The sequence below is a fragment of the Octodon degus genome, unplaced genomic scaffold (genome assembly GCF_000260255.1).
Source record: "Octodon degus isolate 3935 unplaced genomic scaffold, OctDeg1.0 scaffold00010, whole genome shotgun sequence".
NCBI classification, from domain to species: Eukaryota; Metazoa; Chordata; class Mammalia; order Rodentia; family Octodontidae; genus Octodon; species Octodon degus.
Window position 1 is genome coordinate 15,155,654 of NW_004524586.1, and position 24,197 is coordinate 15,179,850.

Consider the following 24,197-nt stretch of genomic DNA (forward strand, 5'->3'; position numbering starts at 1 on the left):
CCCCTCCTCAACCCTTCTTCTCAGCAGGTTTTTGGTCCCTAAGCCCATCTGCTGCTGTAATTATCTGTGGGGTTTCCTCTCTCTCCACTTGACTGTCAGCTCCACGTGGGCAGAATCGGGTACCCGCCTGCTCAGCATACCCAGAGCTCAAGGAACAATAACTGCATTGTTATTGTTCACACAGGCCTCATTTCAAGATGCCTGTTTGCACCGATACATCTCTGAACATTAAAGAAGAAAAAAATTCAAAATAGTCCAGTTTATCACAGAAATAATAAAATGTTTGAGTTTTGGTATAAAAGCAAGAAACTAAGGTGACTTTTTAAATATGTGAGCAAAGTTAAGAATATTTTTTCTGTCTGGCCAAGCCAATTCCACCACAGGACTCCTTGGGAAGTCCCATATAAATACTCTAAATAAAAAAAAAAAAAATCAAACATAGTGGAGGTCTCAGTGTCTGCCCTCTCAGGCACAAATTTTTTCAAGACGACAGGATGGTGTGACGCGTGTCTAGCTGTCAGACGAGGCCCCACAATCTTTCCTGAATGAGACTCTGTACTCCATGATAACTCCCTGTCCAGCACAGGCCTGGCCCAGGCTTGCCTGTCAAGTGCGCCACCAGAGCCTCTTCCTCCAAGACATCCTCACCTTCGCCTAGAACAATGACACCTTGGGATCAAGACGCAGAAGATGCTACAGGTGTCAACATTTGCTTAGAGGATGATCAATTGCCGAGCCAACAGCCAAAGCAGGCCCCGAGAAGAACGATGCAAGGGACCAGTGAGTGTTGAAGGCTCCTGAAAGGTTTCAAAAGAGTTCAGCAACAAGGACTTCCCAAGAAATGATCCTGGGGGACCCTGGGCGAACAGTTTACCATTCCCCAGATTTCCTCTACTGGATTAGAACACAGTGCTTCCTATCTGGAGGGTCCTGCTTCTCATTTGCCTTCCAGTAAAGTCCCACTCAGTCTTGAAAGCCTCAAGCAGACTCCCCACTGCTATGGAGGCTCCCCCAGATGACTCTGTAGCCCACAGCGCCAGGGCTCACCTGTGCACAGGTGTGTGTTGGTGAAGTGTCACTGCACAGGCTGATGTGTGCCCAGCTGTTTCCAGAGCTCAGTGGTTGTGTGTTTGAGAGAGATAACGCACCACATCTCCATCACCAGGCCCTCGTAGCACCTGGCCGTCTCACCTGGGCAGGTGTGCCCAACACCACTAGATACTTGATAAAAAGAGATGGGACAGAGAAAAGATAAGAGAGAGATAAAAAGAGGGAAGAGCAGAGGAGCAGGAAATGAAAAGTGCTTCTCTCATAGTACATGCTCCAAAGCACTTCTGGAACAAAAGAAATTAGTCACGATAGAATCTCCTTGTTCCCCACTTATATGTAATTTTTCTTTGCTTATGTCGTTAAGCATTTTATGTTAATTTTTAAATCTCTTAACTTCACTAGGGTAACCAAAATAGTTTCATAAAATTTGATTATTTTTAAAGAAAATTAGTGTTTGTTTTATATTTTTATACTGAATATAGTAGTATTTTCTCTAAGAGCAAGTTAAATAAACCATGGAGGCAATTTTAGACTTTCTTATCCCCATTCTCAATTACCTGCAAACAAATCAAACCCAAAGATCTACTTTTTTATGTATTTAGTACAGGGTCTGCAGGATTTCACTACACAGATTGGACTTGTAGTGATCCTCCTGTTTTCAGCCTCCCAAGCACTAGGATTACAGGTGCGCGCCCCCACGCCCAATCTCACCTTCTCAGTGCAACCTGGGGACGAAGCCAGCATGGCACACAGGGGATAGAACCCTGGCCACTATGCTCTGCCTAAGCAGGCATATTAGTCCACTGAGCTATCTGGCCATCCCCTCAAACATCTACTCTTGAAGCTACAAAAGAATGGACAAATAAATCTTGAACACGAGGGAAAACAGACCAGCAGCTGGATAGAAAGGGAGGAGCTCAGGCAGTGGGCATAGATGTGCAGAAAGTAGGCATCTGGACCAGATCCCAAAGATGGACTCCATGGAAGAAGGAGGACAGGATTGGGTTGTGCAGGGTCCTGAGGACAGGGACAGTTCAGTTCAACATGAGCTCTGGTGCCACAAACAGTACACAGCCACCAGGGTAAGAAGCAACTCAGTCAACCAGTGCTGAGCAAAGTCACTCAGAAAGGGCCAGGCTGTAGAGTTGCCCAGCTCCTACTGAACCCCACACTCTGACAAGTCTGGGGTGTGTGCATCTTCCACAGCACCCAGCAGCTGTTTCTCTTGAAGGAGAAAAATATTGGATGTGCTGCAGAACTGGGGACCCAAAGCCCTTGCTTCCTTGTCCTCTCTGAGAGATCCCCTGCAGCAAAAGACCCTGCTTCCTCTCTTCCAATTCTTTGGGTCTTTTCTTTCAGTGTACCTGTATCTGATAGTTTCCTCTGCAATCTCTGCTTGCTCTATTTTCAAGCTCTCACACTCTACTGGGAACCTTTTGGGATAGAGACCCTATCTATCTGTTTTCTTCACCCTATTTTGCACACCTTAGGTGTCTTTATGGAAAGAAGGAAAATCTGCATCCACATCAATTGGTGTCTGGCTCAGACCCCTGAGCAGAGATGGACAGGGAAGTCCCAGAGAGGCCAAGATGGCATCATAGTCCAGGAGGTAACTCTTGTCATTCTACAGATGGGACTCCAAGGCAGCAAATCCATCCCTCATGCTGGGCAAGCAATTTCAGCTACTGCTCAAAAAAAAATTTTCCAAACACAAATCAGAACTGCCATGGAGGATGACTCCACAATTTCACAGGCAGATCATGTGCCAAGAATTTCACAAATGCCAAGGAAACAGTCAACATGAGCTGGAAATTCCTGGGGAGGGGCTTCAGAAATGAGCCCCCAACTAGGCAATGGTGTAGGGCACTATCAGTAGTACAGATCTTCTGAGCTGAGCAGAGAATTGCCCTGGTAGCCCAGAAAACCTGGACCACGGTGACTCTCTAGCCACACACAACGGGCAGGTACAAAAACAACACACTGCCAACCACACATACAAAAATTAAAGAACTCTTTATTCTTAACAATTTGGCCTCCAGCCCTATCATCTGGGGATAAATCAGTGTGGGGCAGCTGCAGACAGCCACTTCCCTGCGAGTCCTGCTCAGCTTAACCAGAGAAGTGTGTTCAAAGGGAAAGGACCTTCAGCGTGTTAAGAACACTGATTTTTCTAACTGTAAATTTATTTTGCTGGATTCCTGAGCTATAAAGTCACACTACTCTTCCTTGTAAATCAGGGGAGGTGTAGCCACTTCCTGATGTGTGCAAATGTGCTATTTTCCCTGTCTTTAGGGAAAAATGCAAGTCACTAGAGTTACAAGCTCCACCAAAGGGCACCCAATAGAGTTGATGTTTAAAACTCCACCTTGACTGTGTGTTTTATTTAAAAAAATGATTCCATAAGGAAGTAAAGGGGCAAAAAATACATTATTATCTAAGCATTGGCTGATGAGACCCAATGGCAGATAGGGGTTCTTTTCCCTCTGTGTGGATTTGCGCTTTCTGCACAAATGAAGAACGCCATGGATTTACGGCACTGGGTAAAAGCAGAATGGCGAGCTGGGGATGCTAATTAAAGGTGCAGGGCAGAGCTGTATAATTCAGGGTATATGGAAAGAACTCAGGCTAGAAGAGTGAGTCAGGGCACGAGAGTACCAAACACAGTCATCACAGGACCTTTATGTGGTAGAAACTCGGAAACCATTAAAACTGATGAGAATAACCATCTCCTAAATCTTTAAGGGTCACTCAGAAAAGGAATCTCTTTAGTCTTATGCTCTTTAAAATGAAAGAGATTTTCATTTTTCATATTCTTTTATTTTTAAATTTCTGCATATATGCTAAATTCTATTCTTGTTACATATTGCTTTCAATCTTGGGAAATGTGCTTTTCACTAAAATCTGCTCTCTACTTAGGGAATTATTACATATTGCATAAACAAGCATGTTATTTTGTGCTTTGATTTCTAGTACTGGTGGTATTTTGTAGGAATTACTTCCATGCTTTTTTTTTTTTTTTTTGAAAAACACATAGTCATAATTAAAATAAATGTAGTATTCATGAAAATCATAAAAGTAAAAGTGGCCATGTGATGCAAATGGGTCTTTAGAAAGTTTTGGTACATGGTACATACCCAATAAATATTTGGGGTTGTTTGTTTGTTTGTTTGTTTGTTTTGGTTTTGGTTTGGTTTTATTGATGGAACCAGGGATTAAACTCAGGCCCTTGCGCTTGCCAGGCAAGTGCTTATTCCACTGAGCCATCTCCCTGGCCCCTCATAAATATTTGAAGAATTAAATCCAAATGAATCTCAGACTTTTTTCTTTACGATATAATTTTATTCCTACAAATGAAACACACACTTATTTCCAACCTTACAAAACAAAAGCAAAAATAACAACAAAAGCCCAAAATTCTATCTTAGTTTTCATCAAGACACAGCAAAAAAGAGAAAAATAAATAAATAAAGTACCATTTGATAGAAACAGAGATGCTGGAGAGGGGACATTTCCTGTCACATCGAGTCTCTCCCTTCCTTCACCCCCTAACTCCGTTCTCTGCAACCCAATAATCCTAAAGGTGAACAAAATGGACCTTTGTATCACATCAGCCTAATGACCTGGCCTTCATATTTAAAATGTCATTCGGAGATACTTTCAGGTTGGCAGCTGCTGATAGGAAAGAGCAATAAATAATACTACTTCCCCTTGCGCGTCAGCTCTGCCGGCAGAAGCCCTGGGAAGGCATTTCAGCAGCACACCTTGGGACCCACTATTGGAATGCCACCCCATTCGATGCCAGGCGCCCTGCACATCAGCTTTTAGGAGGGAAGTGAGGAGCAGCTTGCCCAATTGGAGTTTCAAGGGGATTTAGGAAGACAGAATGTAATTACCTGAACTGGAAGCCAGCCAAGACACTAGGGCTGTTTAAAAAAAAAAAAAAAAAAAAAAAAAAAAAAAGTCAAGGAAAAGAATAACCTTAATTCTCTTAGCTGATAACAAAAGCCAAAGGTGGGAATTATTTTTCTGCTCATGATTTGGCAGCATAGGGTATTTAAATCACCACCAAACAATAAATAAAAATAAAACTTCCAAATGTACAGCAGGCCCCTTCTGAGACGCATGCCACCGCTCACAGCAGATGCCTTTGTCCATGTGCTGGGTGAGGAGGGTGGTGGCGGGCTCCAAGGCTCACTTGCTTTCACGTTCTGGCTCTGCACACTGAGCTGCAGGTTCTACCCACAGACTGACCAGGTTACTCTCTCCAGAATGCAGACCCTTCATCAGAGGCCACTGGGAGAGGCGGTCACGTGCTGAGTTAACTATTTGCAAAGCTATATTTTTCCCATCTAAATCTGGGCATCACTCAGAAGAAATGAAGCTTAAAAAAAAAAAATAGTATCACTCCAAAGATGTGAAATTTTGTGGCACTCTTTAGCTGGGAAGAGTTGGGTCCTTTTTCTTTTTCAAGAGGCATAGAAAGAAGAAGAGAGAACAGTCTTTCTCCCAAGGTCTGGAGGTTGCCTTCATACTTAAAATATTAATCAGTTGGCTACAGAACTGCTCAAGAGGATGGGGTGCTGAGGACCCCAGCAAGTACACTGGGGTGGTGGTCTCAGGAAGCCTGCTCATGCTCCTAGCTTCGTACGAAGCAGAGGTGTTGTGCAGGTACTTTGAGAGACTCACACAGCTACTCGCTTCCTTGCCAGAACAGCCAACAGCTAATGATCTGCTCCTCTGCTTAGACCAGGAAGTTGTCAACACAAAAATTGCACTTCTGCTGGGGTCTCTGTTTTTCCCTAGAAGGGAAAACAAAACAGTCCAATCTGACACCTCAAAAGTTTTGGGCTCAGTGAATGCATGACCCAGTAAGCTAGAGTGATCCTTGTAAAGCTTAATACACAAAGAAATCCGGTCGGCTAATTCATTTTTAAACTAGGGAGGCTGTGTCATTTTGCTCTGAAAATAGCAGATACCCATAATATTAGAGTGAAAGATTTACCATTATACATCACTGTCCGTTTCCAGAATGCTGAAAACCTCAATCATCATAGCAACCGTTTTTGACTTCTTTCCAGCAATCTAGGATATCTCCACGTAATCGTTAAAGCAAGAGAAGATATGGTGCCCCTGAATTCAAAGTGTGAAATGGAGGGGGAGAAGGACAAAAGAAGGAAAGCCGGGAGCTGTCGCAGGCATTCCTGTGCGCACTTTGGCGTGTTGCCAGCGCTGGGAATGCTCATAATAGCTAGATTAATACACACCCCCCAGCCGTTATTGTTCAGTGTTGCACAACTATAAATATTTCTATGATCCTTGATTGAATTAGGTTCAAATTTTAAGGGAAAGGGTCTTTACTCATATATTTAGATTACTACAAGTCATTGCTTAGTAAAACAGGAAAAGAAGGCATCCCTCAGCTGGAATCCTAGCGAATGCTTCTTTAGAGGTGCTAAGTTTTGGAGAGATTTGGTGACCTGCACTGTCATTCGCTTGGTCCAGTGGAGTTTGGTGGGATGAAGCTGGTGACCTCACCACTGCCATGGGCAGAGTTGGGGTCTGAGAGAATCTTCTGCACGTTTTTTCTCATCTGCCCCAAAACCTGCTTCTTCCCGACCTTTGCCCTCTCTTTTGGCCCTGACTCCTTAAGAAACCATAAACGGATCCCCAGAAGCCATCCCCACTTGGTTTCCAGTTGGAATGCAAGAACCAAACCCATTGCAACCACTGCTAGTGTTGTCTCTGTTTCACTGCCGCTCCTCTATTGTGTGCTTGGTGTTGAGGGTGCGTCTCTTATTCTAGACATACGTGACCCACACACAGACAGCACCAATAGTGTACCTTGCACTTGCCTTCCATGAGCAGCTAATGAATCTAAGAGACACCCCAATCCACACCAACTCCCATAAAATCAGGGTGGGAAGCACAGGGGAGAGAGGGATTCTTATTAATAATTCATTCCAAGCAACCCCCTGGAGCAGTCTCACTATGATATGCTATGCAGAATGCTTCAACACACTAATTAATATTTTCAAAGTGTTCCATAGGCCCCTTTTAAAAGCATTTTTGCCATCCACTGAATGTTCTGCATTATAAGTAAAAGATCAATCCTGTCCCCCAATCCTATTGATGAGCTGTCTAACCAAAGTAGGATATTCAGAGTCAACAGCAGTTTTTTTTTTTTCTCTCCCTTTAATATCATTCTTCAAGTCATGGGCTGGAAACTGCATGTCCTCTGAGCCCAGCTCTTCCTCCCTGTGGTGACGGCTGCAGCTGGGAAGCCAGCGATGTGAAGTGCCCCAAGCATAGGTTTGGCCTCTCTCTGCTCATCCTGATGCCAAAACAGAGCCCCAGAGGACAAGCACCTCAGCGTCCATGAACAATAGCAGGAAGACCACTCAAAGGGCCCTCAGATGGCAGCTCCTCCAGGCCTTATTACCACTGTGCTGTTGAGCTTCTGGCAAGCAGAGGAACCTAAGCAGGAGACCTAGCACACCCACTGCCCCTGGGCTGCCCAGGGCCTAACATGCCCTCCCCAGCACAGGACATGAAGGGCTTCAACAGTGCTGTCCCAGAGTCCTTGCTGGTCAACACAGCTTCAGGGCACAAAAGCTAGAACCATGTGACTGTGACCTCTCACAGCACATACAACCAAGGTCCTTCCAGATGACCACACAGAGGCCGCTGCTCCCTCCTCGCTGGCCCCGCCACAGGACCTGCAGAGGCGCTTCCAGCTGCAAAGGCTGTTGCCACTGAGTGTGGCAGACAATGATTCCCAATGTGCCAACCTCAATGATTCTTCCTAAATGTTACCTGGAGACTATTTCTCAATTCCAATCAATCGTGCCTATTGATCTCGGCAATTACAAGAACACGAAAGGAGTCACTTTTGCCCTTTACTCCCCTGCATTCAAAATAAAGTGATTTACAGACTCAGATGGATCAACTTGAAAATAACCACTTGCCAGAATATCGAGTCTCTCCCTTCAGGGAGCTTCACACTCTGGGTTCCAGGCAGGATCAGGGCCCAGGCTGTCAGGGTTGTCCCCACTGGCTGTCATACTGTTCCTCTGTTAGGTGGCAGGCAGTGCCCACAGGGAGCAGAGGGTGGACAGGTCCTTATGGATACAGGAAGTCAAATTCACGTAACATACAATTGACCATTGTATAGTGTACCAGTCAGCAGTACTGATGAAATTTGTGGTGTCATAGAGCAATCACTCTTATCTAGTTCCAAACATTTTCATCCTTCCCATAAACCCTCCTATCCATGAAGCAATTATCTGCGATTTTCCCTCCCACAGGCCCTTAAAACTAATCTGCTCTGCCTCTCTTTGGAGTTGCTTGTTCCGGGTATCTTGTGTACATAAAGTTATGCACACGAGGTCCTTGCACCTGGCTCCTGTCACTCTGAGTACTGATTTCGAGGTCCGTCTATGTGGCAGCCCTCACCGTTGCTTCCTTCCCTTCTGATAACCTCCCCCTATTTCATAGCACTGTATTTCTCCATTCATGCCAGGGAATATTTGGATTGCTTCCACCTTCCAGGTCGTATGAACAGTGCCGACATACATCAGTGTACAAACACTCGTCCTAGTCCTGCTTTCAGTGCTTGGGTGCACGTACTTGGGAGTGGAGGTGCTGGGCTGCTGGGCCGCATGGCAATTCTAACTCTGGAGGAGCTGGTAGAGATTTTGACATGGCTCTGCCCAGGGAAGAAGCACCTCTGCGGCTTCTGTGCTGTGGGGAGAGAGCGGGAGGGGAGGCTACATATCTATTTAGGGGTTTACAGAGAAGGTGACTCCTCTCTGCACACGAGTTGCCCAAAACGCATAAACTCATATGAATTTGTGTCAGTAAACCTGGGGAGAAGGGCCAAGAAATTCATGCAATTGTTCTTATTTAACATCTATGCAATCAACAGCTTAAAATATGAACTCCTTTCCCTGGCCTAGAAGGCCCTTTACTGGGCCAGATATAGCACGTGGCTTCCTTCCTCTGAGACCCTGCCGAGATCCGTGTAGACCCACCAGGCTTAACCACTCGCAGACTCCTAATCTCTGTTTTCTGACCTGAGGCTGTCATATACATTATTCCCTGTTCCCACCCAAAATATTTTTCCTTCTCTGCCCCAAACTCACGCCTTGAAACTCCTACTCATCCTTCCAACCTGGCTCAGATGTTACCACCCACGATCTCCAGGTTGAGCTAGTGTCCCCTTCCCATGTGGCCCAGAGCCCTTACTCCTGTACCCATCCTGACCTTGGTGTTTGGGGGGGAAGGAATGGGGTAGAGGATATGAAAGAATTAAGCTACGTTAGGTACAAATGCCAACTCCACATGATGAATGTAATTATGTGCTGCAAATATGTACTACTAAAAATTCTTTAAAGAAGAACCTAGCAGGAACAAGAGGAAACAAAGAGCAAAGAGCAAACATCATGAAACCCTACAGGTCAAGACTGCCAGCTTGCCCTGGCATTTGATCTTCACAGCTGGGAACTATGCTAGTGATCTGGCCACACACTGTTGTGGGTGCTTAATGGCATAAGAAAGCAAGGAATACAAAGCCTTCCCTACTGTTCTACAATAAACAGGGACACCTTCAATGAAGCACTCATTGCATGGAATTCGATGGCTACAGCTCTTTCTTAATTGATGTTGAGTGCCTTTTCCCTTTTTTTTTTTTTCCTTCTTTTCCCTTTTTGATAGAGCATACAGAGCTCAGGCAAGGTGCTCCAAGAAAAGCATTTGGGCAGCAAATTAACGAATTAGTTAAGTAATTGTGAATATAGTGCACGTACCTCAGGCCGTCATTGTCAGCGATGCCTTCTTTAAGTTGCATTGGCTTCAGCAGTTCCAAAGCTCAGCTCCCACAGACATGATGGAGTATGCTTCTGCACAGATGTCAGATGCCTACAGCACATTGGTGCCTCTAGCTTCCCTGTGTGTCTCTTGGAACAAGGCAGGAAAGATGCAGGGCAGCCTCACACTACGCATCAGGAGCTCGCCCGTGTCCTTCACACCAGCTCGTTGCTCTGCCTTTGGTCATACCTGTCCCACAGGATAGTGGCTCACTATATGTAGAGAAGAGACCCTTCACACACAAAAGAAGGACCGCTATCCGTGTGAGTCAAAGGGACAAGCATTGTTTTAGAAAAGTGCAAATAAAATGTTTCAAGCAGGAAGGAGCAGCTCAGCAAGGCTGGTGAATGGGCAGAAAGAAGCCACACACAGTGAGAAGAAGCCAGACTTCCACTTGCAGCCCTAGGTGAAATGTCCCCCTCTCAGTCACATGCCCGGGGACACTTGGTGCTCCTCGACATGGAGTACTTTCCTTTATTTCCATCACTAACCCTATCATCGCCTTCTTACAGGATCCACCAAAACCCAACTTTATCCATTAAACTGCCAACCACTATTCTTTGCCTCCTGGACTTCTTACCAATCAAGTGGCAAATCGCCTCAGACTACCTCAAGTCACGGAGCCATTCAGGTTGTTTGGCCTCAACAAGCGCAGCTCCGCCTCCCTGAGTGCAGAAGTCATGCTGCATGCACATGGTGGTACTTCAACAGCCAAGAAATGTCACACTCTAGGTTGTTCAGGGAGCAATGGGAATCCAAAACAAACTCAAGTAACAGCAGGGCTCACAGAGAACCCCAGTCACAATGCATTTCAACTTTGGTTGCAGCAGGAATAGTGTACTTACAGCCCTTAGCAGGGTAGAGGTGCATTTGGCAGAATTCAGGCCTCAGAACTCCCTACCCAGTGTCCTTTGCGGAGACAAGGCTCTGAAAGTCTGGTTATGAAATCAATGCAAATGCATTTGACTTATACTACCAAATAACTTAAATTATGGATCATGCTCCCAGTTTGAGAGCCAAAGCCTTCTAATCTCCTGGAGAAGGAATGCCCTGTAAGTGCAATTAGGGCAATGCTACTAGTTGGGTGCTACATATAATTGCATAGGACAAAGCAAGCCAACCAAGGAGTAAGATTACATGGTTTGACAAGATCGCATTTAAGTTGAATATCAGTTCTTAGTTGGTCAGGTGAGCTTGATTATAAAACTAATAGGAAAACTCTAGAGAAATAATCCTATGCTATTCTTGAAGGTTAAAACATTTCCACTTTATCAGATGGGTCCAACCTAGGACTGTAATCACTAATCAAAGCTTTTGTCAGTTAAATTGCTGTTTTTCAGATGACAAAACTGAAGTTTGAGGCACAGAGTTGCATGTTGTATTTCAAGCAGCAGGACCCTGAGCTGGGCTCAGAGCTCTATGTTTCTAGCCTGAGTTCTCCTTATTGCAGCAATCTAGCCAAGAACATGGCTGGCAATCTCCGGATGTGCATAGGAACCCTGGGGGTGCAGGATGCAAGGTACAGGAGCTTCCCTACTCATTCAGGGAGACCTAGTATCTGGTGTCACCTCCCCCCCTCTCCTCTGCCTTTTTTCCAGCCTTGTCCAGAGATAGCAGCTTAGGAAAAGCAAGATGACATCCATACTTAGTCCAGCCCAGTAAGAAAGATCTTTACAAAGGATAATCAATGAATGATGACAGAGGATCGATGTCACCTTTCAGAGCAAAGTGCCAGAAACATTTGGTGCAGGGGGGGCAGGCCATCAGGTCCCACCCCAGCCAACTAGCCAGACCCTTTGGCTCTTCACCATGAACTCGGGCTTGACAAATCCCCCATCCAGCAGAACCCTCCCTCTGTAAACCACAGGCAGCCACAAACAAGACCTCAATCAGGTTAAAATTGCTCTAGTGCTAGGGGATCCTGTGTAGCTACGCTTGACTTAAGAACACCAAGCAAGTCAGGGCTCACCCCAAACCTAAATGACAGGGCGGTGGGTACAAAAGATTTTCTGCCACAGCACTCATCCACATAGCAGGAGCCAGGTGAGTCTGTTCACAGTGAGACTCAGTTTCTACTAATGTACCCTAGCAGGTCCCTAGCACACAAGCTGTAAGGCTTGAGTGAATCCCAGAGATGGAGAAGGCAAGAGCGCACACTGACCGACAGCACCCACCAGCCCATGGAACTCTAAAGCCAGAGTGTTCCCTGCAGTCTCTGAGAGCTCTTGCCAGGGTTTTGAAACATCACACATACACACATACACACAGAGATGCAGACAACTGTGTGGGATAGACATGATAAGTTCAAAGTTTCAAAAAAGGGCACACTTCCTGATCGCCTGCAGTGACATCTGCATTTTCTCATGGGTTCTAGTTTGCTGTCGGGGGACCCAGGGCTGGAGGCATAAGTTGGAGTGTCTGTACCTCAGCTCACTGGCATGAGATTGCCCATTATGTTGCCTGTCACCCTCATTGCAAGGCAGGTTTCCAACACTACTCCTAACACCGCTTCCTGGCACCCAAGCCTGGGTCCCCCCCCAGCAAGCCCTATGCATCCAAATCCTTTTTCTTTTGGTTTCTGAGTTGCACATTTGGTCCTACTAGGTAATCTGACTTCACAGCCTTTTCAGGGTCCCAGCCTTAACCTGTCACTGACTTGTGTGTGACCTGACAGATCCCTGTCCCCCAGGCCCATGGGCCGAGAGATGGCGCCATCAGGGCCAAGGGAGATGCTGGGTGCAGCAGCCACCTTCCTCCCTACATGGGGCCCTGGGAGCACCTCCCAGGCAAGGGCTCTAGGTATGCTCAGGGTCCTAGTCTCATAGAAGGGCTTTTCAGACACCCCAGATGCCCCCACCATGCCCAGTTCTGTGCCAGCACAGCTCTCTACTGGCATCAGCTGAGCCATTATAGGAACTTCCAGCACACCACCGCCTGGCAGGGGCATCTTGGACAATAGAGACTCAGCCCATTTGCCCTTGCAGGCTGGTGGCTTCCTATGGATCAGAGCTGGCACTTTTCACAGTGCTACTAACCCTTCTTCATCCCCGTTCAGGATGAGAGTCCAGCTGTGCGGGGCCAGCAAGGACCACACATTCCTGGGCCTGACAGCTGTGGCTCCACTTGGTGTGTCCCTGAGAGCCCACCTAGCCCAGAGCGAGGCAGCGTCTCCAGGCTGTGGGCGCCTGCCTGGAAGGGGGCCTACAACTATCCTCCTCCTGCCTCCTCCCACGCAGCCTTTGAGAGAGGAAACACTGGGGCCCCATTACTGTTCTCCAGCCCCATTTCTTGGAAAGCTTAAGAGTGCCATCTTGTGCACGAATGGAGCAACCTCGTCCTGTTTCCCAGTAGCTCTGCTAGAAGGAGCTGCCTTCCTTTCTTCCCTTCTTTCTTTCTCTGATGGCGGGCACCCAGGCCTCTGCACGGTCCCCTACCACCAGCAGGTTCTCTGGCCGGAAGCCAGGGCATGAAGCACATTGCCAACAGCAGTGGTGCCCACGCCGACCCTCCGGCCCTCCCTCCTCTGGCCCCACGGCAGCCCTCACCCGCCCAGGCAGCCTTCCTGTGCAGCTTTGCTTTGTGTCCAACCTGCCAGTCCGTGCACCTCCGAGCTCCGAAAGCTGTGCACTAGGAAGTTGAGGAGGGAGCCAGGGCCTTCAAATTCAAAGTTTCTTGAATGAAACAAAGAAAACAAGAGATGCATAGAAGAAGAAATGAAAAGGAAAGGAGCAAGGGCAGAGGGGAAGAAGGGGAAGAGAAGAACAGGGAAAGGAAAGGAGGGGAAGGAAAAAGAACAAAACAGTAGGAAAAAGACAACAGCCTGACCTTGGCACTCAGTGGTCACCAGCACAGTCCTCACTGGAAACACGATTCCCTGTTCAGAACATTATACAGGTCCCTTAGATGTGTACAGAAAACATGGTCATTTGGGGACTAACACAATAAAGGAACACACTGAAATATGTCCCAGACCTCCGTCTGGCTTGCCGAGGATGGATGTGCACCCTCAGAGGCCTCAGTTTCCCCATCTGCAAAATGAGAGAATTGGTGGACAGAGCCATCTAATTCTATCTTAGTGGCCCCCTGACACTGAATTCTAACCTCCTGGCCTTCTCACCTCCAGTCTTAGCTGCCAGGGCCACCAAAGGGAAGAAAAAGAAAACCTAGTTTTCTTGCCATCTTAACTCCTTTCCTCTCTAAATTTTAGACTGAAATGTTTTCAAGGGGGGGAAAAAAGGCAGGAAAGGAGAAAACAATGAAGGAAAAGCAACACAGGTCCAAATGATTTCCAGATTATAGCCAGACTAGAATCTTTGTCCCTCTTTTTTTTCTGAAATAAAAATGAAAGGCAAACAGCAATTAATGTAGAGTGAAGCCAAGGAGAGAGACAGGCCGCAGGACTGCCCCCACCCAACTGCCCAACTCACCCACTCCCGGTTTGAGTGGAAAAAGGAATAATTATCTCTAATTATAATTATCCACCAGCTACCAGCAAAGTACAGAGCCACTCACCCCCCCCCCCCGAATCTTCAACTATTTATCAGAATTCTGTTGTCAAAAACACTTATAGATGTATCTATGTATTACTCAGGTCTCGGAGAGTGAAGAGATTAAAGCATTTTGTAAATAACTTTCCTGCTTAGAGGATAACTCTGGAACACGAAGATAAAGGATCGTGTCTAAGGTCACACGGAGTCGGAGCCTGAAACCTGGCTCCAACCTCTGCCCTCATCTTCCTGCCTGGAAAGCGCTAGACGTGAAAAGTATGATTGTGAGAAATGAGCCCATTTTGTCATAAAACACAATAGGAAACCGTTGCTCAGGTAGTTTCAAATAAGTCTCGGCCAGGCTTAGGCACGGATAATAATGTCTTGTGCTATGTCCATAATTTAAACTAAATGTGGATTTGGACAAAGTCCTGAGGTCCTGCACAACAGTAGACAGTAAGTCCCCATTTCCAGCAGATTGGTTAAATGGGTGTTTTTAACGCAAATTAGTTCAAATTGCTATCAAGAGTAATTATTGTAAAAGAAAGGCAACGTTTCCATCATCCCTCCCTCATTTAGTTCTTCTATAGTGTCTTTTAAATAACTTAGCCATAAAATTTCAATTGACCACTAAAAAGAAAAAAAAAAAAAATGTTATTGACTGTAGGGAAACAGAGGTAGGAGAAAGGAGCGGTCCCAGCAAAGGGAGGGTCCCTTCTGGGTCCTGAGGGACCTCCCGCGCCCCAGTCCTGAGCTCAGGCACACACATCACCCGCTCCCCAGGCACAGGCACAAATGTCCTTGTCCTCGGCGCCCCCAGCCACCACCGCCCCCGCGGCTCGTGGAGAGCAGGCGCCGAGCAGCAGGGGTTTCCATTGCACCGCCCTCCTCCCGTGGGGTCTCAGAAAGCCACAAAGCCCTCGGGGATGGGGGTGGAAAATGGGGGCCGAGTCCCCGCGCTGCGCCCCCGCCCAGGTGCGCCTCGCTACCCTGCTGGCGGGTCCGCTGTTGGAGCCAATATATTATAATAATATTAGGTAAAACAGGCAAGCATATGAGGTAGAAAATTGCATCTCATTTGTTCTAAATTTGCCAAAGTCTAAATCTTAAGGGAGGTATTTTTACTTTACATATTTGTTAATGGGATTTGTTTCTTATTGCCCCAAAATGCTTAATATACAAAAAGAATCAGATTCTCTTTCTGGACTTAATTTGTCTTAACACACAGAAATAGAAACTTGATTTCAAATTTCGCTCTTGTCTCCGTCTCCAATTCATATTCGCAGCATCCTGATCGTTCATAGTGTCTGGAAGAGCCCTTTTATTTACCTATTATAGCATCATTTGTAACATAAAACTGTTGTGTTCTCTTTTCATTAACAGATTCAGTTGCAAATGCTGAGGAAAAAAAAAAATTACAAAGAGCCCCTTTTTAAAATGTGCACATTTATTGGGATTATTAAATCACAGCAGCTAATAGTGGTTGTCACCAACTTAATTTAAAAAGCTGATTATTACTCAAGCCCTACATATTCCGGGCCTGATACTGTATAATTAGCAGTTGTGATTATTTAGTTAATTTGCAGATTAGGAACAAGTGCCTGTTTTGAAAAATGTGGCCACTCGACCTTCAGCGACTGAGAGGAAGTGAGCCAGCCCCTCCTCCCCGAGAACAAAAGTGCCCTGTCACATGCACGCATTTGGATGCGGGTCAACAGGAGGGAAGGGATGTGTTGCAGATTGTCTGCCTGCATCCAGAAGTCCAGAGGAGAAAAAAAAAAAAAGCTGCTCCAGGAGTCTTTAAATTAGCGGCCTCCCTAGTGGAGCCAAATCAAATCAAATGGCACATGTGGAGCCTGAACAAGTTAAAAGATGGTCCTTGTGGGAAGTGGCCGCTAAAACAATAGCAACAAGGCCAAAAGAAGTAAACAACAACAACAACAATCCCTGTGACTCAAGCCCAGTAAAGGTGCAGTGTGAAAACCCGTCCAGAGTGGGAAGCTGGTTGGGCTTGGGAACAGCCCTGTCTCCTGTGCACTGGTCTATCCCTGCATTTGTCATCAGTCATACGATGATAATAAAATTTGTAAGTGTTTCCCTTAGACTCTGGTGCGATTTACCCCCTCTAATAGACAATGCAAATGCTAAGAGGCACATATACATCTTCATTACCTAAGCCGGTGCCTGAGCCATTCTCCTCGTGAGACAGTTTTATTCATTTTTGTACAATTTGCCTACTGTACGGTACAGATGGTTTCTATTAAGTAAAATATCTGTTTTCTTCCAAATTTTTAGTTTTCATGATTAAATTACTTTAAAATGATGGTACATTGTATTATCTTCTTTCATGACTTAATTTAGCTCGAATATTCGTGCCTAAACCGTAAGCCCAGTTTCATCCACTCAGAAAATCACCCGAATACTCTGATTTTTTGAGTTATTTCACCCTGTGATTTCTATGCTTTATCAATTACTTTCACCTCAAGTCATAAGTGTATGGATTACTTCCCAGAGACAAATCGGAATCGTAACGTAAATGGAAACTTGGGGCTGAGATTAAAATAGAATTTTCTCCCCTAAACTGTTGGATTTTCGAGGGGTCATTTGTTAATATGCAAGTTGCGTGTGCTGGTGACATGCAGAGTGGCTTGTGGTGTGAAAGATTCAGAGCTGCTGCCCCCATGTGGCAGGTCTTTGGAGCAGTTTGCTTTCGCCAGCCTGTGCTGAGTGCCCAGTGAGCTCCTTGCCAGGCAGCTGCCTGCGAACTCCTACCTTCTGGAGGGTGAGCTTGGCGATGGCTCTGCCTGCCTGCCCACCTCGGGGTGGGCGTGCTGTGGACCTCAGCTCCGCTGAGAGTCAGTCGAGAGCTCCTTTCTGAGTGCTTGGAGCCCACCGGCTTCCTTGTCTCACTGCATTAGCATGATACTAGGCAAATGTGTGTGCAGGAATTTCTCCTGTTTGCATTTCCAACTTTTCCCCCTGGAATACAACTGACAACCAAGACCCACTTGCTCCTGCCAACCCACACCAGCTCTTCCTGGATGCCCCCCTCCCCCAGCCTCCGACCTAGATAGCAAACACTTATTCACTACACTGGCAAGGGTAGAACACCTTTCAGGAGGAAAGGCACTGTACTCAGATGAGGAAAGGCATGGCAGGCAGGAGAGCGGACCTTGGTGAGCAGAGGGGGAGACCACCTCCAAGCACTGTTTCCAGATGAATTTCTGCCCCTGCCTGGGCTGCTGGGAGCAGCAGTCTTTACAGTCCACTCTGCAGAGACCTCCACAGGTGGCCACTACAGCAGGGAGTCGGGAGCCTCCAACCAGATCTGGCCTCCAGAGAGAGTGGGGAGGACTCCATGTGCCATCATCCCGCATCGAGCTAACGCCAGCTACAGGGCACTGGGCGTCATTGGATATCGTCGTGGGTCCCCCAACAGTGTAGCAGGGATGTATTCGTCCCAGAAGTGAGTTTAGAAACAGGCCAGGCAGGCAACCCAAGTCCTCTTCCTGGCACAGTCCACCTGGGAACCCAGGTGTGTCAGTTCACTTCTCCGAGGCCCGCTGTCTACCACGTGACATGGAGACCAGAGCGTGGACCCCACAGGCCCAATGAGGCTTTGAAACAGCCAAACAGGCCGGCGCCATGAGCTGTACTCTCATGCCACTGCTGCCTTTTTGTCACCAAGCAAAACCAAGAGTCACCCTCACCCCTAAGCCAAGAGCAAGCCAAGAATGTCCCAAGCAAGTCCTTCTAGAGATTAATTCCTAACAAAAAAAAAAAAAACCTTCAGCCAAGGTAAAGTATCAGAAAGAATGTTTCACAATAAATTCTTCATGTGGAAGGGTGTTTCTGGGAGGTTCCTTCTCTTGTCTATGACTGGGTGAAGTCTGTGTGACACAATCTCATTTTGAATCAGCACAAAGTTTAACCAAGATGGCATCAGTGGGGAGGAGGCAACTGGACAAAAGGGAAAGGAAATAAATCATCTTCTCAGACAGCAGTTGGTGTCACAAAAAGCAGAACACTGGAGACATCACTGACACGTAGACTGGGCGTGGTGGCGCGCATCTAACATCCCAGCACTTGGGAGGCGTAAACACGAGAATCACTATGAGTCCGATCTAGTAGTGAGACCCTGAACACCCTGTAGACCCTTCCCTAGAAATACAGAGAAATCACTGACATAAGGCAACCTCTCTAACCTTCACTGCTCACAGATGACCAGAACACCAGATTTGCTCCAAAACGCCATTGCTACATCTGTGTCAGTGTATGCAAAGGGCTGGTTCTTTTCCTACGAAGATATGTGTGGCCTCTAGGCTGGAGGGAGGGAGGGAGGGTTTCTGGACCATTCCCCTACCCTTGGCCACCTGCTGCTTCTTGAGATCCAGCAGAAGGCCACCAGAGGCATCTGCTGTCTTTCCTGCTGGAAGCCAGGAAGTCATGCCCTGCTGAGGGTCATCAGGCCCTGCACCCTCGGAGAGCCATGCTGGGGTGAATACGGAGATGGGAGCAGTCAGTAATGGTAGGACCCAGGCTGGCTTCTCTGAGGACTCACGGGAGAATCAATGGTGTGGACACCATGTCACCCTCCGCCAGGCTGGTCACTTTTCCCTCTCCTCACTCTGCCCCCAGAATCACATTAATGCTAGGAAAGTCAGGCCACCCCAACCACTAGCAAATGTGGCTGCAGTTATTCAGGTTGAGGGGAAACCCAACCATTCCAAGGCAGCTGTATCAGCTCTGCTTTTATAGACAGAGCCATAGTGCCACGGAGGAGTACGGAGCAGGGGATCATAGCTCTCATATGACCAGTGAATATGATCAGAGACCTCTGAGAACTGAGAGAGCTTCCTCCTTGCCTACGTGGGATGGAGGGATCTGGCAGCATTGGAACAGAATATTATTCCATTGAAAGGAAGATTTCACTGCTCGAAAATCAATTTCAGAATGTAAGAATGACAGCAGGTAATACAATAAAGTCATTCAAGGATCCCGGGGCAGATAAACAATAGACTGAGAGCCTACATTATGCAGTTACAATATACTTTAGAAGAGCAGGCCCTTCCTTGCTTAAGAAAGAACATTAGATTGATGAGTTAAAAATATTTATTGTGGGCTCACTGGGCCACATTTATTGTATGGCTGCCAGTCTGGTCTTTGAAGAGAAAATGAGATGCAATCTCTGGAATCCTAACTAACATGGGGTCTGCTTTTGGCTTGCTCACTGATGACCTGCACAACCCAGGGCAGCTATTTGAGATCTCAGCAAGCCAATTTCCTCCCATGCAAAATGACAGGAAGAGTAAAAGCTCTTCATAAAGTTGTGAGGGAGATTCACAAAGTCCAGGAGGCAATGTGCAACATCTGGCAGGTCATAGATGCCCTAGAAGCTATACCCTTCATGGCTGGCTTAAGGGTGCAGACAGTTTTCACCAGCTCCTCTAAGCTAAGGCGTGGGACTCAGGAGAATAGAGAGGCAGCACAGTGAGGGCATACTGGGGGACACAACAAAGTGATTGGTACTGCGTGAAAAATCAGCAGGAGGGCTTGAAGGTGGTGGGGTGGGGGATGGGCCTTGAGAAGGGGGAGAGGTATGTCTATGTGGGGCAGTTGAGAAAGCTCAAACAAGGAAATGGATCTTAAGTCAGGATGAAAGAATCTAGCTTTCTCTAGAATCGAATGGACATTATACTTATGTCTTTTTTTCCCATAATTTTATTGAGAAACAAATAGCAATGAGACAGTTTCAAATCAAATTGGTAGGACAGTTTCAATAATTCACACATTGCATACATTCTTCCTAGTGGTTAATTGCTGTACAAGATGCAGACATGATATCCTATTTACAAACACCATTAGAACAAATCCCTCTATTCATGAAGAGAATATAACTATATATCTATCCTAACCACTTTGAATACACAGAGACAAAATGGACATTCATCTGTATCCCCTTTTTTTTGTTTAGTTGGGTTATTTGAATATTATAGGTGTGTTAACTCATCAAAATATTCTAAAAGAGTTCAGTAGTCCATAATAGTATTGGGTCTTCCGCTTCACAGGCAATGTCAGAAATTGTTGACCTGCGCCACCTACAGCTCAACATAACAGCATGGCTTTACTTCTTATACTTCATTTTTATACTTTTCTGCTGGATGGTTAAGACCAAGGTAAAGCAGGACCTATGCAACAAGAGTTGTAGCTTTTGGGTCTGATAAGATCAGTGAAATCCCCTGAGGATTTATCCTGAGATCCTGTACCTCAGATGGTAGAACCTTTGTGAGTGTCAGCATGTGGATGAGTCACGGCCATTGCTTGGCCAATGTGCTCTCTGTGAAAGCCTGAGAGAAGGTTTTCTCTCCATGTGACTCTCCTTAGGCACACTCTACATCATCGATCACTTTCCTCTTTGGCCCGTAATCTCCTTGATCAGAAAATTTGGGACACTACCGAGGTACATGACGTTACAGTTCAAGTTCTCATGTGTCCTGAGTCTTAATTGACCTTGGAAGGCTAGGGCCAAAATGTTGGTTTTCCTTGTGGCCCTCCTTTACTTATGTCTTAAGGCTTTGTAAACCGAGCAAAAACTTTCACAAAGCTGCAAGCACAGTGCATACACACACTTTTTTAAAAATAACAGCGAGGCTAAGGTCCAATGACTAGTGCTGTGTTATTTATACGCAGGAGGACTAGACTGACCTGGATGCCCATTATCAAATATCTTGAGAGATTCTCTAAGTTGCTCGCATAATAATAACGACACACATACGCACACATCTATAAGAAAAGGCTGACAACCCAGGGAGAAATAGGGCTGCCAGGCCAGATGTGGTGTCACAGAAACAAAATAATTGATTACAGAATCCTCTTTCACTTTGTAATTTTGTTTTATGATTTTACAAAGGCAAATGTAGACATAGCATGAATGTGGATAGCTCATATCAAACAGCAAGGTCGGCCTCCATCCATCACAAATGAGATCATAGCTCGAGCCTCTGGACCCAAAAATCAATTCCAAGAAGAAGTCTATCTCAACATATCATCAAACACAATTATGTGCTGATATCCTTTCTACGTCTTGTACTCAGAAACTTGCGAGCTCAAGCAATTAATTTCCCCATTGGATTACATAGACAATCACATAGGAAAGTATGGATATTAAAGACCATTAAGAGCATTTCAAAGGCAGGGTGTGCTAATCTTTTCACAGAAAAGATAAAAATACAAATACATTTTCCTCATAACCTTTTGGCCCATAAACAAGAAAGAATATGGTAATTTATAAATCTGCATGCAAAGAAAAAGCCTTTCGCTCCTGAGCATATACGTACAAGCTCTCTGGGGGATGTAGCTCACCAAATTTTATTTGGAAGCTGCAATCAAGGTCTGGCACATGGCCCAGACAGTCTTCAAATTTTGTCAAAGTTTTACCATCATTGCAGATAGTATATAAAAGTTGGGAACTTTATTAAGGAGACATTATCTGAGATGACTTCTACATTCAGTGACAGGAATGACATTTTCGTGGCTACAAGGCCACAAGATGAACATGATACGTGACAAAGCTGTGTGCTAAAGACAGGATGGGAGAAAAGGAACTGTCTCAAAAATAAAATTAAGTGTGACTTAGTCTAAATGCAGCGTGGAATCCTGGACTGGATTCTGGAACAGGAAGAGGACATTGGTGAAAGAGTCCAAAACGGGGCATAGTCAAATAAAGTTTGTGATTTAGTTAAGAGTCACGTGTCCATATTAACTTATACATTTTCAGAACAGCACTATGAGTATTTAAGATGCAAATATGGGGAGGAAAGGCATATCAGAATATGTACTATTTCATAATTTTCCTGTCAACCTAAAACATTATTCAAAGATAAAAAACGTTATGCTAAAAATGTGACAGGGGACAGGAAACTCTGTGGCAGTGCTAGACATTTTCATCAAGAAATAAAATTATCATTTGGGGAAAAAGATCATAGCATAAATTACGATAAGGATACCATGAAAAAGACACTGCCGAATCGGATGCAGAGGGCAATTGCTCTCCTATCCCAACTGCTCATGCATCAGGGAATACCAGAGAGTAACATCTGAAAATGCTGAATTAGCGCCACTCAAAATAGAGCTTGTAACGAATGGTGTCATAATACCAAACGAAAGGCCAATAAAGACATTATCCTTGAAGCTCTTTCTAGAAGGAAGGACCTAATGTTGCATGACTTGGGCAACTCCAATGGCTACTCCATCAGAAGAAGGCAAAGGCTGGTGGTCCACCGCAGAATGTGGAGCAGCTGTTCACACCCCAAGGGTCATGGGTGAATATGGATTTACACTCTCCTCATCTGAGCGTGCTTTGGAAAGAATTCAGCTTTCAGATCTGACAAACTGTTGACAAAGAGCGTGACAAGCTGCACAATATGGTACAGTAGGAATAGACCTTGCTTCTTGGACTCAGGAGTTTCCTAAAATCAAAGCAAATCTGACTCCAAGTATCCCTGCCATTGGCAAGCTTTGACCTCTGTGCTATTTGCAGACTCCCACACATAAGAACACAGGGAGCTTCTAGTGTGTTCAAAAACTAGACAAAAGGCTTGCAGCCCCAGCTTACCACAGGCCTCACAGACAGCCTCATCACTTAACCCCAGGATACAAAAGTCCTGGCACCCTTGGGGGAGCTGGGGATAAGGAAGGGCTTTCCTGAGCACACTGTAGAGACCTGGGCACTTCTGTCCTGAGATCTACTCCCTCCAGTACCGCTCTTTAGGAGCTCACTTTTTGGAAAACAATCTAAGTGGATAGAGTCTGAAGTCAACCTTTCCCTTGGACAGAGCACAACTAATTCTAGGACATGGAAGAGTAAACAGACTCTCTTCTTTTTAGTCTGTATATATAGATGTTGGGAAAATGACTGCAGCCGTGCCAAACATCATGCCTTACACAAGAGTATCCCAAATAAATGGGAGTTTCCCTTCTCTCTTTTTAAAAAGGGAAAACTTTGCAGAGCCCCTAGAGGATTTCTTATAGGTCTCACTTGCCAGGACCACAGGACACCCTGATGATAAAGCAGAAGAAAACAGAATGAGCAGGAATGACTCTCTGCAGATATGTCTACCCTCCAGAACTTGCCCCTAAATAAAGGCCAGTTATGCTAGCAAGGAAGAAGGGAGCTGTAAGATTCCCAACAGGATCTGGCAAACCTTCGTTGATTTAATGGGCAAGAGAGTGAGAATGGAGAAAATATAAGCCAAAAACAACTAGATATTTACATGACCTGTCCTGTCATTGAGCTTGGAATGGGTGACCCCATGAGGCAATGGTGGCGGGGAAATTACATGCTGACGGCATCATGTAGGGCCACTATCAACACAACCAAGCCAAAAGGAGGCAGCCCAGAGCCCACCCTGCTGCTGGCCTTCGCTTTCCTGTTGCTCCCATAGGTTGTAGGGCTCTGGCAGGAGACATGGGTCTGGTTACTTAGCAGCCCTGAGGCCCTCCAGGAAGCCCCATGCCCTCTAGGGGACTTCCTGTTGACAGCCAAGTGGCTCTTCACCTGGATAGCAGCTGGAGTTGGGCCCACAAGGGTCCCACAGTGCAGCCATCCTTGTCTCCCAGAAAATGAATGCAGGAGTGCTTTATTCCTTCTCAATGAGCCAGTTGTCTAGCAAGCATCTTCTACCTCACTGTGAAGGGAGAGGCCCTAGTGAGCCTTCATCCACCCTCACGATGCCCTGTGGACCCACTTCATAGTATTTCCAAATACTTTCACCTAAGTTTGCTCACCTCTTTTTG